The sequence below is a fragment of the Anoplopoma fimbria genome, chromosome 11 (assembly GCF_027596085.1).
Source record: "Anoplopoma fimbria isolate UVic2021 breed Golden Eagle Sablefish chromosome 11, Afim_UVic_2022, whole genome shotgun sequence".
Taxonomy (NCBI): Eukaryota; Metazoa; Chordata; class Actinopteri; order Perciformes; family Anoplopomatidae; genus Anoplopoma; species Anoplopoma fimbria.
In genome coordinates, this window is record NC_072459.1 from 3,289,656 (window position 1) to 3,303,580 (window position 13,925).

A 13,925-nucleotide genomic window follows, 5' to 3' on the forward strand; every position below is an offset into this window, starting at 1 on the left:
TTCTCTCTCTCTCTCTTCTCTCCAAGACGCACCGAGCAATAAGCCCCTCTACCGGGATGGCACACTGAAAGAGAGGAATTAACAATATGATGTCCCTTCCTTCCCGTTTCCAGAGTTATTCTCTTATATTTCCTCCCTCCCTCCTTGTGTTTTTTCCTCCTCTCTCTTCCACTCTCCCCTCCCTCTCTCTCTCGGCTGCTCTCTGGCTTTCCTTTTCCCTCCCTGTGCTCTGAATACTAATACTGTCTCTCCTCACACTGCCTGTACAGCCCGGCCAGTGCTAAAGACATACTGATGTATGTGGGGCGTGTTGAGAGAAAGCCTGAGGGGGAGAGCTGGTGTGTGTGTGTGTGTGTGTGTGTGTGTGTGTGTGTGTGTGTGTGTGTGTGTGTGTGTGTGTGTGTGTGTGTGTGTGTGTGTGTGTGTGTGTGTGTGTGTGTGTGTGTGTGTGTGTGTTGGTGTGAACCTGGGGGGTCTGGGAATGGTGGGAATGGTGTGGAGGGTAATGGCCACTCTCAGCCTGGAGGGCACATGGGTGGGTAAGAAGGGCCCGGGATCTTGTTCGGTATTAGAGCTGTGATTAGATAATAATACTCCTGCAGATGCCACTGGAGAGGAGATGGTGGTGGTGGTGGTGGGTGGGTGGGTGGGTGGGTGAGTCGGGGGGATTCATAAAACGTTTCTCCTTTTTATGGAAACATCCCTGGGATGGGAGGAGGTGGGGATGGGGGGAGTGTGAGGCGGAGGTGTTGCTTGGATGTCAGGCGGTGGAGAGCAGAGATGGGATCGAGGGTCAGTGTTCGGCTCTGAGCCAAAAAAAGACATGGCTCTAAGCCGATTTGAATGTGTGCAGGTGATGGTGTGTGTGTGTGTGTGTGTGTGTGTGCGTGTGTGTGTGTACGTGAACCTTTGAAAGCTCAAAGAGAGGAGCAGCTGAGGTAAACAGAGGACATGATCTAGTTAGAATGACACAGTCTTATTGGAGTCACAATTAGATTATGATATTCCGACAGGCCTCACAAAGGCAGAGAGGGGGCACATAAAAATGCTTCTGGGTTTTATGGTAACACCACTGGCAAGATAATGAGGATCCTCCACGGTCGATTGGGAATAGGTTTAGACATTGTTTTAAAGTGGTTGTTTTTCCTCAGTGCAACCTTTAAGGACCTTGACTTGTTCCCAGAGGCGAGTCTACCATTAAAATAAAGAAAACTGCAATTCAATTATATAAAATAAAACATAAAATAATTTTGATATCCAGACGTTAAATTTTGTATCAAATTAAGAAAAATCTAATTAAATCTTTCTGACAAAATCATTTCTGTCAGACACATGCTCAGTTCCAATTCTTCAAATATAGCAGCTTGGTCAACAGGCCTAAGCTTCAAACGTTGGCACTCTAGGTACCCCTCTAGTGTCAGCTCCACATTTGTCTTGTTTATTGACCCGTCCATCCACCATTCAACATCGCTAATCACCAACGGCATTCTCTCGTTTCTTTAAACTACTGCATGTTGTTCAACTACACAGAAAGAAATAGTCCGTGGTTAAATGGTTAAATAGGAAGCTTGTGAATTCATAATTCTTAGTCAAAAAGAAAGTCCTCCTACTGCGAGTTCTGTTTTCAAGAAAGAGGTAAGCACCTTCATATTTAAAGACGGCACAGTGATGAATTAATCATTCTCACACACTGTGCACAAACAAAAACTTTACGGGCCACACAGCACAGAGGACGTCCAGGTCATATTCTAAACTTTGGGATGGATATTCTATAAGCATTTGTTACAAAACTCTATTCTAAATGCACACTGCTATTTATTCATAAAAATGCTAATTACTGGCAAATGAGAGTGGAGGGGCACTTGAATTACCTTAGCTAAAGTGAATCCAAATTTGATCTTGTGCTTTTTATTATGATAATGGAGAGCAAAGATCAAGACAAAGATTTAGATTTATTTTTAGAAACTTCATCTCAAAAGGGTCACATTAAGAGAGCACTCCCTGCTGAGCATTTAGTGATCAAAGATTTTATCAGACTGAAAAAAATCATAATATCATTGTATCTTACAATTCACAAAATGGACAAAATAATATCTTGAGAGTCCCTTGCCCAATTTTTTACCCTTCCACATAATCATTTTTTCCTAGCACCATTGCTAATAACCTGTCACACTGAGAAAAAAATCGTAATATCTTGTCAGTCAACACATGTTTGCCTGAGAAACGGCAGAAAACATATTCTACGTAGTGTTGAATGAATTAACACGTCATAATTATTTGCCATTGTCTTCGTCATTGTTCTGGCTACAGCGCTTGTAAAAGAAAGATGGAGGATGGAAAAAATAGCTGCGTTTGGAACCCTGCAGCTGGCGATGATTGACTGATAAATTAGAGTAAACAGTGACCTCTGTTAACTGTCACAACGGAGCACAGAGAGAGGTTGAGACACGTAACAGAAGAGGACAGGGACGCATAGCGAGGGAATCAGGATACAAACAGAGGAGAGGAGAGGAGTATAGAAAGGAGAACGTTAAACAACTGTTATTGAGAGAAATAAAAGCCAGGCTGACGGCAGAGACCTCGGTCGCTCTAAAACAGGCGCTGGCATGACAATATCTCTCATATACGGCGCAAATTATCCGCTCTTGCATGTGCACACAAACACACTGAGGATACTATGAAGCACTTTCATGCATCTAAACATCACACATGTAAAAACATATCAAAGGAATTGGACCAGGAGATGCTGAAGGGGAGCAGAGCCGACAGAGACAGAGATTAAGAGTGACTAAGACCGTGGTGTTATTTTGACAAGGCAAAATGAGTCCAAATGTTAATGTTATGTTTTGATAAGAGCATTAGGTTTATTTGCCAAACGAATGATAGAGGTAAAAGGAGGCGAGTGTTTCTTCCAATGTATCACATTGACTACATAATAACATATTTTCACGAGTTGCGATTTCCTATTTGTACCCAGAAATGTTGACAGTACGAGTGGGTTGTATCTTAACTGCTGGTAAAGTGTGCAACTGTGTAGATCTCACGCAGACATCAATGGGGACCTCAAGCAGGTCTTGAAGTGAAGTGGGATTGTGGGAGGGCAGGCCTATTGTGTCCTGACCTTCCTCCTCCAGATAAATAAACACATCAGACCAAAACACAGCAGACAGACCAGGTTTCTTGATAGGGGTAACTGTGGCCAACAGGACTTGTGAAGCCCTGTTGTGCCATATCCCTTGATGCACCAGATAGTTGTCATAGTGTCACACACCTGAACCACGGCCGTAGCTCTTAACAGGACGCAACCCCATTATTTGAAGCCTGATAAGATGGATTGCAAGGCGAGGGTCACATGAACAACAAGGTAGCAGAGTTAGCACTATCGCTGTTGAGCTAATCCTCTCGCATGTTTACTGCAAGCTGACCATGGCAACTTCAAAATGACTGATTTTGAATGGATCTAAAAATGTGGTTGTTTGCATGAATATTCATAGCGGATAAAAAAAAATGCCGTTATATTTAGAGGGGAGGTTAGTATGCCTGAGGCGGTCTGTGGAGGTAAAGTGCTGACACCTGTTATAATCTTAAAGAAGCTGCTTTTCTGATTCTGCAGCATTAGCAAGGTGAACCATGCACCATTGTTGACAAAGATCTAGACTTCATAATCAGCTACACACACATCTTTCACCACCTTTCACATACATCATACGTGTTTGGTGACATGAGCTGGAGACCGAAAGTCAGCAGTTACTACAGTTAGCAGACAGCAGAGTATAAAAGCTCACTGGGATGACTTGCCACTGCAGAAACTAAGTGGCAGATCACACAAAGCCGTCAGCAATATTCGTCTATAATTCATCCATGTTCCCAAACTCAAGACTACGGGTGTGTTCTAACACCCATGTGACCATACTATTTAGTATGCCAGAAAAAGATGCAGTACTTCCCAATCAGAGTATCTTAAATGCAGTATGCCAAAATACAATGAAGTCCGACTGCACCGGGTCTGACTTAGCAGTATGCAAGACAGCGTGCTTTCCTGGCTTTATACTGGAAGATACATCACATCAACTGAGCCGTCGAGAGAGCAAAGACAGATGACAGCCTGATGACATTGAGACAAGCCTCGAGGATAGATGACAGTTCAAGGCGCAATGTTACGATGAGGTAGTATGTCCCAATTGTCTGCATACTGCATACAACAGTACGCACTGTGTAAGCGCCACTGCAGTATGTTCTAAAATTAAAAAAGAAAAGGTATGCAGCCTGATCTCTAACCAGAAGAAGAGGAAAGTTGTCCCTCTTGGGAAGGAAAGACATAGGAGACAGACCCAGACATTACTTTAAAAGCAGTGTCTCTGTCTGTCTGCTATGTCTTGTCTTACCAAAGGGGACAGACGTTCAAAGTTGCCCATAGCTCACTAGGTTTTACTTTCTCAGGAGCACCTGAGAACAAAGTCCTGCGGCAGAACAATAGGACAAGGTGCTGTCCAACAAAGAGTTAAGGGCAAGCAACATTTTATTACAACAGAATTTTACTCTGCTCACAATTTTTATCGGTTATGATAACACTTTAGGCTACTCAACGAAGTTTTTGCTGACATCTAAGAACCAGGAAACATAAAAAACGGAGGCTCCAACAGGACAATGAACACAAATGGGCAGATGATCAAGGTTGTAAACAAGTGGCCAGATGTGCTACATTGCTGTGTTTGGTTGCAGTTGTGGCCTTGTACCATCTACTCATTACATTACATTACATTACAGTCATTTAGCAGACGCTTTTATCCAAAGCGACTTGCAGGAAGTGTATTCAACATAGGTATTCAAGAGAACTACTAGTCACCAGAAGTCATAAGTGCATCTCCTTTCTTAAACAAGCATCTTAAAGCATAAACCAGAGCAAAAGTATAGTGCAGAGGCAGATTACTACGAAAACAATAATTGCAACAGACTAATACGAATATAATAAGTGCTACAAACTACTACGAATAGGATAAGTGCAGTAAACGAATACGAATTCAATAAGTGCAGCGAACTGATACGAATACAATACGTGCAACAACTAATACGAATGCAATAAGTGCTACGAGGAAGGCTCAGGGTAGTACTTCCTGAAGAGGTGAGTTTTCAGCCTGCGCCGAAAGATGGGCAGCGACTCTGCTGTCCTGACGTCAGTGGGGAGTTCATTCCACCACTGAGGGGCCAGGACAGAAAAAAGCTGTGACCGGGTGGATCGGCCGCATATCCTTGAGATGTGTAAGCCACTCCCCCTAGCAGTTAAGAGGACAATTGACCTATTGAAACTAAAGCACACCTCTCAAAGCAGTTCCTGATTACAGGAATGGCAGAAACAACAGAATCAGCATCAAACACTAACACTTTTAAGCAGGCTTGGTACAGTTAAGAGCAACTTAAGAAAGCAAAAACAATATACTTAGTCTATCCTAGCAGAATCAAGTAGTTCAGTATCCCTCCAGAAGTCAAATACACAAATCCTCCTCCTTGTTTGCGGGGTTTCCCTTAACAGGGAATCTACAGCTATAAAGGTCCAAAGGTTGGCTGTAGGTCCAAAGAGCCCGTTGGCACATGGGACACAAACAAACACATTTTATTAATTTTATTAATTCTTTCATTGATGTCTCGGGAAAAGAGTTGTTGTGGAATTTTAAGGGATTGTGTAATTATTTGTATGGCAATCAATGACTTACAGAAAGTTAATGCATCTCACCCCGTAGTTCATAAAATGAATGTGGAGTGAATTTTGTTGCGATTGCGGGATGCCAAGTGGGACTGTAAGAACCCGAGCCGGCAGGCATGAGGAGTCACAGGGAGATGTTCAAAAAGAGGGTTTTTACCGACCCAAAGATTAAGCAAACAACTAACAAAATATTAGAAACAGTTCTGGGTCCATACAAAAGGTCATCAGAGCAGAACTGAACACACTAAATGTATCACAAGGGGGAACATATGTAATTGTTACAAAGACAAACCACTACCGTTTAAAAACAGGACAATACGTTTATCATATTAGATATTTGCGTAATTAGAATTTCTTAAAACTATAACTCCAAATTCCCCCTATGATGTGGCCTGCACTTGGTACATTCTGATTGGCCACTTCCTGTATTGAAGACCTTTACTCCAGGGGGCCATGTTTTGCTCCAGCCTGACAAGATGTTACTCAAGCAGCAGCAGCAGCCTCAGCACTGGTAACTCAAACACATAGAAATTAGAAAGACTCAAGGCAATGTTATCAAAAATTGAATGGAGTATAAACTTTTAAAAACTAAGGTCTTTGCAGGTGTTGTCTTCACAGGGACCTTGAAGAGCAGCGGCATTAAGGCATTCTGCTCACACTTTGGACACTGTACCTCTATATAAGACAAAATAGTTGGACTGAATTAACTAATTAAATCATTTCTAAATTTGAAATAATGAGTAGCACAAAGAGGCCACTTAATAAATTCAATTAAATTAAACAGTATTTCCAATGAGATGTGATCTGCTGCAGGCCTAATGTTCTTCAGCTTAATTTAATGTAAATGAAATGATGGATTGTTAAAGTTTAAAACTTAATTGTGAAACTTAACTTTTAAATTCGTTTCCATCACACATCCATTGCCAAGTCTGGCGTAATACTGTCCTTTATTGTCATTTCATGTCTGATGAAATTATGTATATCTTCTGTATGTATTTGCACTTTCTTTCCAAAAGTCTTCTCTGATCATTCTCAACCTCATCATGATCACTTGTTACCATGACAACTCTTTCATAGGACCAATCGCCCACCTCTCTCTCTCTCTCTTTCTCTCTTTCTCTAGCTGTCTCTCATTCTACTTATTGTCTCTGTTGTGACTCCCCCTCACCCATCAGCCACTGCTATCACCCACTTAAGTTTCTCATTAGAGTATTGCGTTTGCTTCTAATTAATTTTATTTCTTCTGTCTTTGATTCTTTCGTCGTCAAATACCTTCAGTGGAGGAAGACTCAGTATCATTCTCCTCTCTGTAACACCACCAGCCAGCACAGTCACAGCATCTGGCAGAAAACCCCTCCAGGGAACTCAGCAAGGTCAGTCCAGTGTCTTGCACAAGTTCTTTTGGGGGGTTTTCCAACCTCTCTGCCCTTAGCCTGCGGCAGTTTGGTCAGGCCCCGTATGCAGAATGTGTTAAGGTGATGAACCGAGAAGTCATCTGGTGAACCCAAGTGGTAGGACATAGTGGCGGAGGTTTTAAGAAGAGCCTTACCCAAGCTGCTGCTTCTGAGGTCAAGGGGCCTGCAGTGTGGAGGAGAGTGCATGGAGCATCCAACTGCATCCTGGCATGGCTAGGTCTGAGTTAGCGTCCTCTTTCTGAGAGAACTGTCAAAATCAGTCGTCCAGTGGTTTTTACAACATGATTTTTGAGCACTGGGCGTTCTGCGTGATGGGCTAAGGAGAGAGGCTTGCATTGTTGAATTGTGTATCCAAGAAGAACAGTTGGTAAGGCAGCAGTGAGTGCCCTAAAAAATGTTGAAATAGCCTCAAAGAGCATCCGAAGGGAGATGAAAATCTCCAGTAATTTTAAGCATTTATATAATTTCTCTATTCTTTTGCATTTGGTAACCTTAGTTGTTCCAATTATTTCAGTGTCAAAACATTCGTTATGGTATCAATGAAATACATGACTGCTTGTAAATGAAAGGGGTCGCTCCTAGCAACGAGCCCACAGGGATGTTTTAGCCACCTCTGCCTTTCCACTCAGCTTAACTGGAGAGTGAATATTACATTACGTTCGGCATGTGGCCAAAAACACACACACCAAGTTAATGAAAATTCACACACAACTTTTTCAATTTTTTTGTTTTTTCACATTTTGGGGGCTTAGGAAACGATGCATTGCTTTTTAAGTTGATATGGAAAATGTGTTAGCAAACAGTTTCCTTTTTGCATTCAGCTGTTAGAGGGTAGCTTTATCGTTGAATGTAATCCAATATTCACTATCTTTTACCTCTGTTTTTGGTATGATTTACTCTAGTCTAAATATCTATGTCTCTTTAGCTGTCACTGGCCAGCTTGTCACTAACTGTGTCTGTCTGCTGTTTGTCGAGAGCAGGTGGGTCGGATCGATAAATAATGAGTTGAAACTGGCCTCAAAGCTCCGTAGACCTGCAGATTTAGCTACTAATTCTTTGTAGATTAATCAGTATGAGCAACCCCTTTCACACTGTCACATTTACACATTTTTACAATGTCATTTGATATATTGTTATTATAGAATAGCAATTATAGCTGCTTCATACTCTGTTTTCAGCTTCCCTTCTGTCTTAATTGACTTGTGTGTTTTAGACTTGAACTGAATTTATTTACTGAACTTTAGAAAAGGTGCTCTTGTCCTTGATTTAATTGATTAGTTTAGGGGACCTCTCTAAGCAAGTGGCTAGAGATCTCTGAGTGTCTCTTATTCTCTTACTGGGTGATGTGTATTTTGGTCTCAGGCATGCATATTTGGGGTCTGCAAATGTCAGTTTGTATGCAGAGATAAAGGGGTCTGACTCACTACAGTCTAGTGGGGGTTGGTGAAGCTGATCCAAGTAATATTTTGAGATGTAGACTTCGTTCTGTCTTTCTTTCTTTTATTTTTTACTTATCATATTTACTGTTCCATCCTTTCTTGCAGTGTATCGCTAACGTTAGTAATGTCTCATCACATCCTGTCTCTTGGCACTACAGGAGCCACCGAGCCACCGAGCCAGGAGACTAATCTAATCAGTTAGGGGCCTGCTCTTGAGAAGTAAATAATTTTCTTGGCATATCACAAGGTTTGCGAGTGGTTATGTGAGTGTGTGTTTGTGTGTGTCTGTCAGTGTAAGTGAGTGCATTTACGAGTGTTGTGTAATTCTCCTCACCCCTTTCCAGTGTTTCTCACCACAGTCCTCCACATCCCCTGAGGACGGCAGCCACCCGAGACCAATTCTTGTTCTTTTCTTTCTTGTTCTACAGTGACACACTATGGTCTATATTTCACGTCACTCTGACTAAACTGCTCTGCTGTTGAGATGTCCACTTTAAAGCTTGATGCACTCCTTGTGTATGGATTTGGCTGCCATGCCAGCAAAGCACTTTGCCTCGAGAAAGGAATTAAACCCCTGAGGTTTTTCTAAGATAGATTAAATAGCTTGGCTTATGGGAGGGGCACTACCCAAATATAGAGAACCTGACAAATTTCAACAGCTGTGGGTGAGGAGGCTGGCCTTTTTCAGATGTGTGTCTCCACATGTGGGTGGGTGTTTGTGAATTATGAGGATTTCTATGCTGTTTGTGAAAGAATCCATATGCTGGTTCCTGTGTGTGTACGTATGAAACATTATATGGGAGCAGTGGCAGAAGATTACGCAGCAAACATTTTGACATGAAATACAATAGCATACAGTGTAGAAAGCCAGCCTGGAAGGGAATGTTTGTTGAGTTTCAAAGTTGTTTTTACCAAGACATCATATAATGGGAAAATTGTATATATATTGGGTTTGGCATTGATCTTATTCGTCTCTGTCTTTCAAATGTTTTCCAGTTCATGGTGAGTGAGGCGACAAAATGAAAGATTAACCGACAAACAGAGGCGTGTTGTGTGCAGAAAGCCACAGGAGTGGTTGGGCGGGATGATGGGAATTTGCAAAAACAAAACACAGAGCTGAGCGAGAGCCGGTGGAAGGGTTTTGTTTGCTGCGTCTCACATGTTTGGTTACTCAGGCTAATGAGCAGCAATTAGACAGCAGCCAATTAACTCTGGCCATCAGACTGAGACCGAGGGAAATGGAAAGAGGAGGAGCGATCAAGTGAGAGAAGGGGGAAAAACGGGGAGGGAGGGGAGATAGATGGGTAAATGACCTGGGAATCACAGCCGCTGTTATCTGCTAGAGATGTTCATGTGTGCGTTTGCATGCTAATGAGTTCTGTGGGAACTGATGTGAGTGTGTGTGTGTGTGTGTGTGTGTGTGTGTGTGTGTGTGTGTGTGCGTGTGTGTGTGTGTTCCAGCAGGGGGAGCTGTGCAGGCCCATGTCACTGTAAGTGCTCTACATGACCATCTGGCTCTCACTGTCAGACTGGATGCTGAACTTACGCTTAACTCTTTCACTGCCACCATCTCCTTCACATCCGTACGATAAAGAGCCAAATCATGAAATGATAACACAATCGTCTTACTGCAGACAGCTAGAGATGAGCACACCTATGGCCAGTATTATAACTCAATAACTGGATTCAGACCACAGAATCAGTGGTATGAATGATTGATGATAGATTGATGGAGACTCTGTGTGAAGCTGCATCTTCTCTGGCAGCCAGTATGCTGACCAGATTGTGTATCTGCTTCAGGCTGTGGAGAGGGGGGGAAGCAAATGGTTAATTTCTCATTCTCTGACTGCTGATGCAGTGTTCCAGCTGAACCCCTTGGAGAGTCTCTCGCTCTCTCTCACTCACACATACACCTGCAAATGCACACTGTACCGTGGCGCTTGCCATTCTTCCGAGTAGCCCGCTGCCCTCTCTTTAATTAGGCTAATTGAAATGCGAGAATAACCATTTTCGGATTGCTCATTATTTTTGGGGCAGTAAAGAATGAGAAGCACGCTTCAAGGCCTAGATTCAGAGGCCAAGAGAGTCCGTCTTGCCTCTCTCTTGTGTTGACCCTGTTGCCTGCTGCAGATGAGTCTGGCCTGCAGGCTGCTGGGCCCTGAGGGCTGTACCCCTGAGCCTTGGCTGGATCTGCGGCATGGCCTAAAGTCTGCTCACTCACTGTACCCTGCTCTGCTCTTGTGACTCCTTGCACCTTTGCCATTCTAACCGCTGTCTTGCCTCTGCATTTTGAGTGGGAGCATCCCCCATTGGTGGCCTTAGTGTTATTTAAGCAGAGAGAGTCAAGTGGGATTTTCCAGACATCCATGAGATGAATTGTGAGAGATGGTTTGTGTTTTAGTGCTCTTGGCAGGCCTACAGGTGGTTGGACGACTTTTCCGGTGTGCTTAGCTACTCTGTTAACCCCCGAGCAGGCCCCCTGTTGGCCCTTAGCTGAGACAGAAGCCCCCCCAGGGCAGCTGGAGCTTATGGAGAGCAAAGAGAAAGAGGCAGAGACAGAGGATTGGAGAGAGAAAGAGAGAGAGAGAGAGAGACGCCAAAGTACATCTGTAGCAAGGAGCTTGAGAGTATACAGTATGTGTGTGACAACTGAGAAAATGTTCATATGTTTTGTGTCAGTCTGGCAAGGAGGTGAGTCATTCCCTCAACACAGTCAAACGCACATAAGCACCCACACAACCATGCAAACACACACACACACACACACACACACACACACACACACACACACACACACACACACACAGTCTCAAAAACACAGACACACACCTCCAGTCATCTACTAAACTGCACGGGGGCAGATCACATGCTCGTCTTTAGCCCTGCAGAAACAGCCTCAGCAGTGTACAGTAATATTCACCTCATAATGTGACTTCAAACATTTGTCATATGTACACATTATGCACATACAGAGTCATTTGCCTTCAAGGAGCTTTGTGATTTCCTCATTAACTTCTCGAAATGCAATGTGTCATTGAACCAAGTTCTTCGGCTCTGTTAATTATGGCCCGTTTCAGCAGCTCTCTCCATGGCAACCTAAATTTCTGCCTGTCACCACATGAGAGATGAGGGAATAAAGACATTTTCCCATTATGCTGCCACCCCTGCGTGGAAATTTCTCCTCAAGACAGGCCTGCTGGAGGGTTCTGATGCTGATCCTTTAGCTCCCTCTGCTGGACAGTCGGATAACATCACACTAGTTACATTACATTACATTACATTACATTACAGTCATTTAGCAGATGCTTTTATCCAAAGCAACTTACAATAAGTGTATTCAACATAGGTATTCAAGAGAACTACTAGTCACCAGAAGTCATAAGTGCATCTCCTTTCTTAAACAAGCATCTAAGAGCATAAACCAGAGCAAAAGTACAGAAACAAACTAATACGAATACAATAAGTGCAACAAACTAATACAACAAGCATCTAAGAGCATAAACCAGAGCAAAAGTATAGTGTAGAAGCAAATTACTACGAATACAATAAGTGCAACAAACTAATACGAATGCAATAAATGCTAAGAGGAAGGCTCAGGGTAGTGCTTCTTGTACAAGGACGCAAAAAACAGTGACCCAAGTGAGTGGTAAAGATTTGCATTTGCGTAAAGATCGTAAAGAGTGATTTGTTTTGAGTTCATTACCATTGAGGATGTGTTATGGGATAAATAAGGGTAGTTTTAAGGGGTCAGCAATGCACCTAGAGTGGGTGTCCACATGTTGACCTTACTGAGAGCATAGCTAAAGCTGTTGGTATTTGGAAGCTCGGTGGCATCAAATTGAATATCATGAGGCTATTAGAATGCAAATGAGCCGTTTCCACTCATTATTGTTCTGACAAACAAGCGTCTGTTAATGGGTGTGTGTTTGCATTACACCTACAGTATGAATGAGTTTGAGCTAATGAATGCGGCTGTGGCACATGAGGTAGAGCGCTTGTCCCGTAACCACAAGGTTGGTGGTTCAAAACCCCTCTACCGGCAACATGCCGAGGTGTCCTTGAGCAAGACACCTAACCCCAAGTTGCTCCCCGGGCGCTTCATTGCAGCCCACTGCTCCTCCGGGATGGGTTAAATGCAGAGAAATAATTTCCCCATTGTGGGACTAATAAAGGCTTAATTATAATTATTATAATTATTATGTAAATGAGCAGAATTCAGAGGTTGGGAGATGCGACCAATTCGCTCTGAAAGTATGACAGCACGCTGAAAAGTCAAATAGATATTCACAAAGTGTTTGATCGAAAAGAAGTTGGATACTTGAGGAAATTGTTAAAGTTTCTTTCTCTCAGTATTGCTTTTACCCTTTCTTTGTTCCCTTGTAAAACGACAGAAGCATACAAAACAACTTGCTCCCCTTCAGCTCTTCCTCTAATGTGACACAAAAAGACATTGAGTCCTGGACGAGAACTCTGTGTTATGTCTCAAGTGGCCCACTGGTGAAGCTGCCAAATACAATGTGTAGCTAAACTTTCTCATTATTTGTTTCTTGTCATGTGTTGTTTACATCATTCTTTACATTTCATCATGAAAGGCTGAACTCCCGCCAGCATATAAATCCTTCTCTAAAGATGACCACTATGGATTGGCAGTGTGTTTACAAGTAATAAACTATTTCTTTTAAGGGTTCGGTGGACCAAAGCCAAGACAAAATACAGTCCACTCCGTAACAGAGCTGGCAGAACTCTCCACTGCGGAAAACAAGCTCTGAGGTCATGGACTCAGTTTGTCATTCCCCATAAATGAACTCCTTAGCTTGTTGAAAACAAGATGAAGGATGACAAAGGGACTTTTTCCCACTTGCCAGTCTACCACTGCCTGTGGCCTTTGTGCCACTTCCCTCGCTAGAGTGTATTTTTAAGTGTCATGAGGGGTTTGGTCATTGGTGAACTTCTTTTTGATGGATTGTTTTGGGCGAAGCTGCCTGTTTTTCTGTTGCCAGGGCATGCTGAAATGAAACCTGGGGAGATCGATAACACAGTGTCTTATCTTTTTATTTCACCTTTTAAAAGTGGCTGTAAAGTTGTAATTGATAATTGATAATGATGTATGATATTTAATTGATATTTTTTCTATAAACACAATGACAAATGAAAACGGAAATGTGACAATGTGAAAGGTGTGGTTTTTATTTACTGGATCAAAGTATTTGTTTTCAGTAAACTTTGTATTCTCCATCTTCTGACAGTTTCCCAGCACAGCACTGAAATGATGCTGGCAGCAGAGACAAGGCTGTCAGAGCTTTTGTGAACAAAGATCAGTCTACATCTGCTGCAAGCAAGAAATCTATCATCAGGTGAGGAAATTCCTTC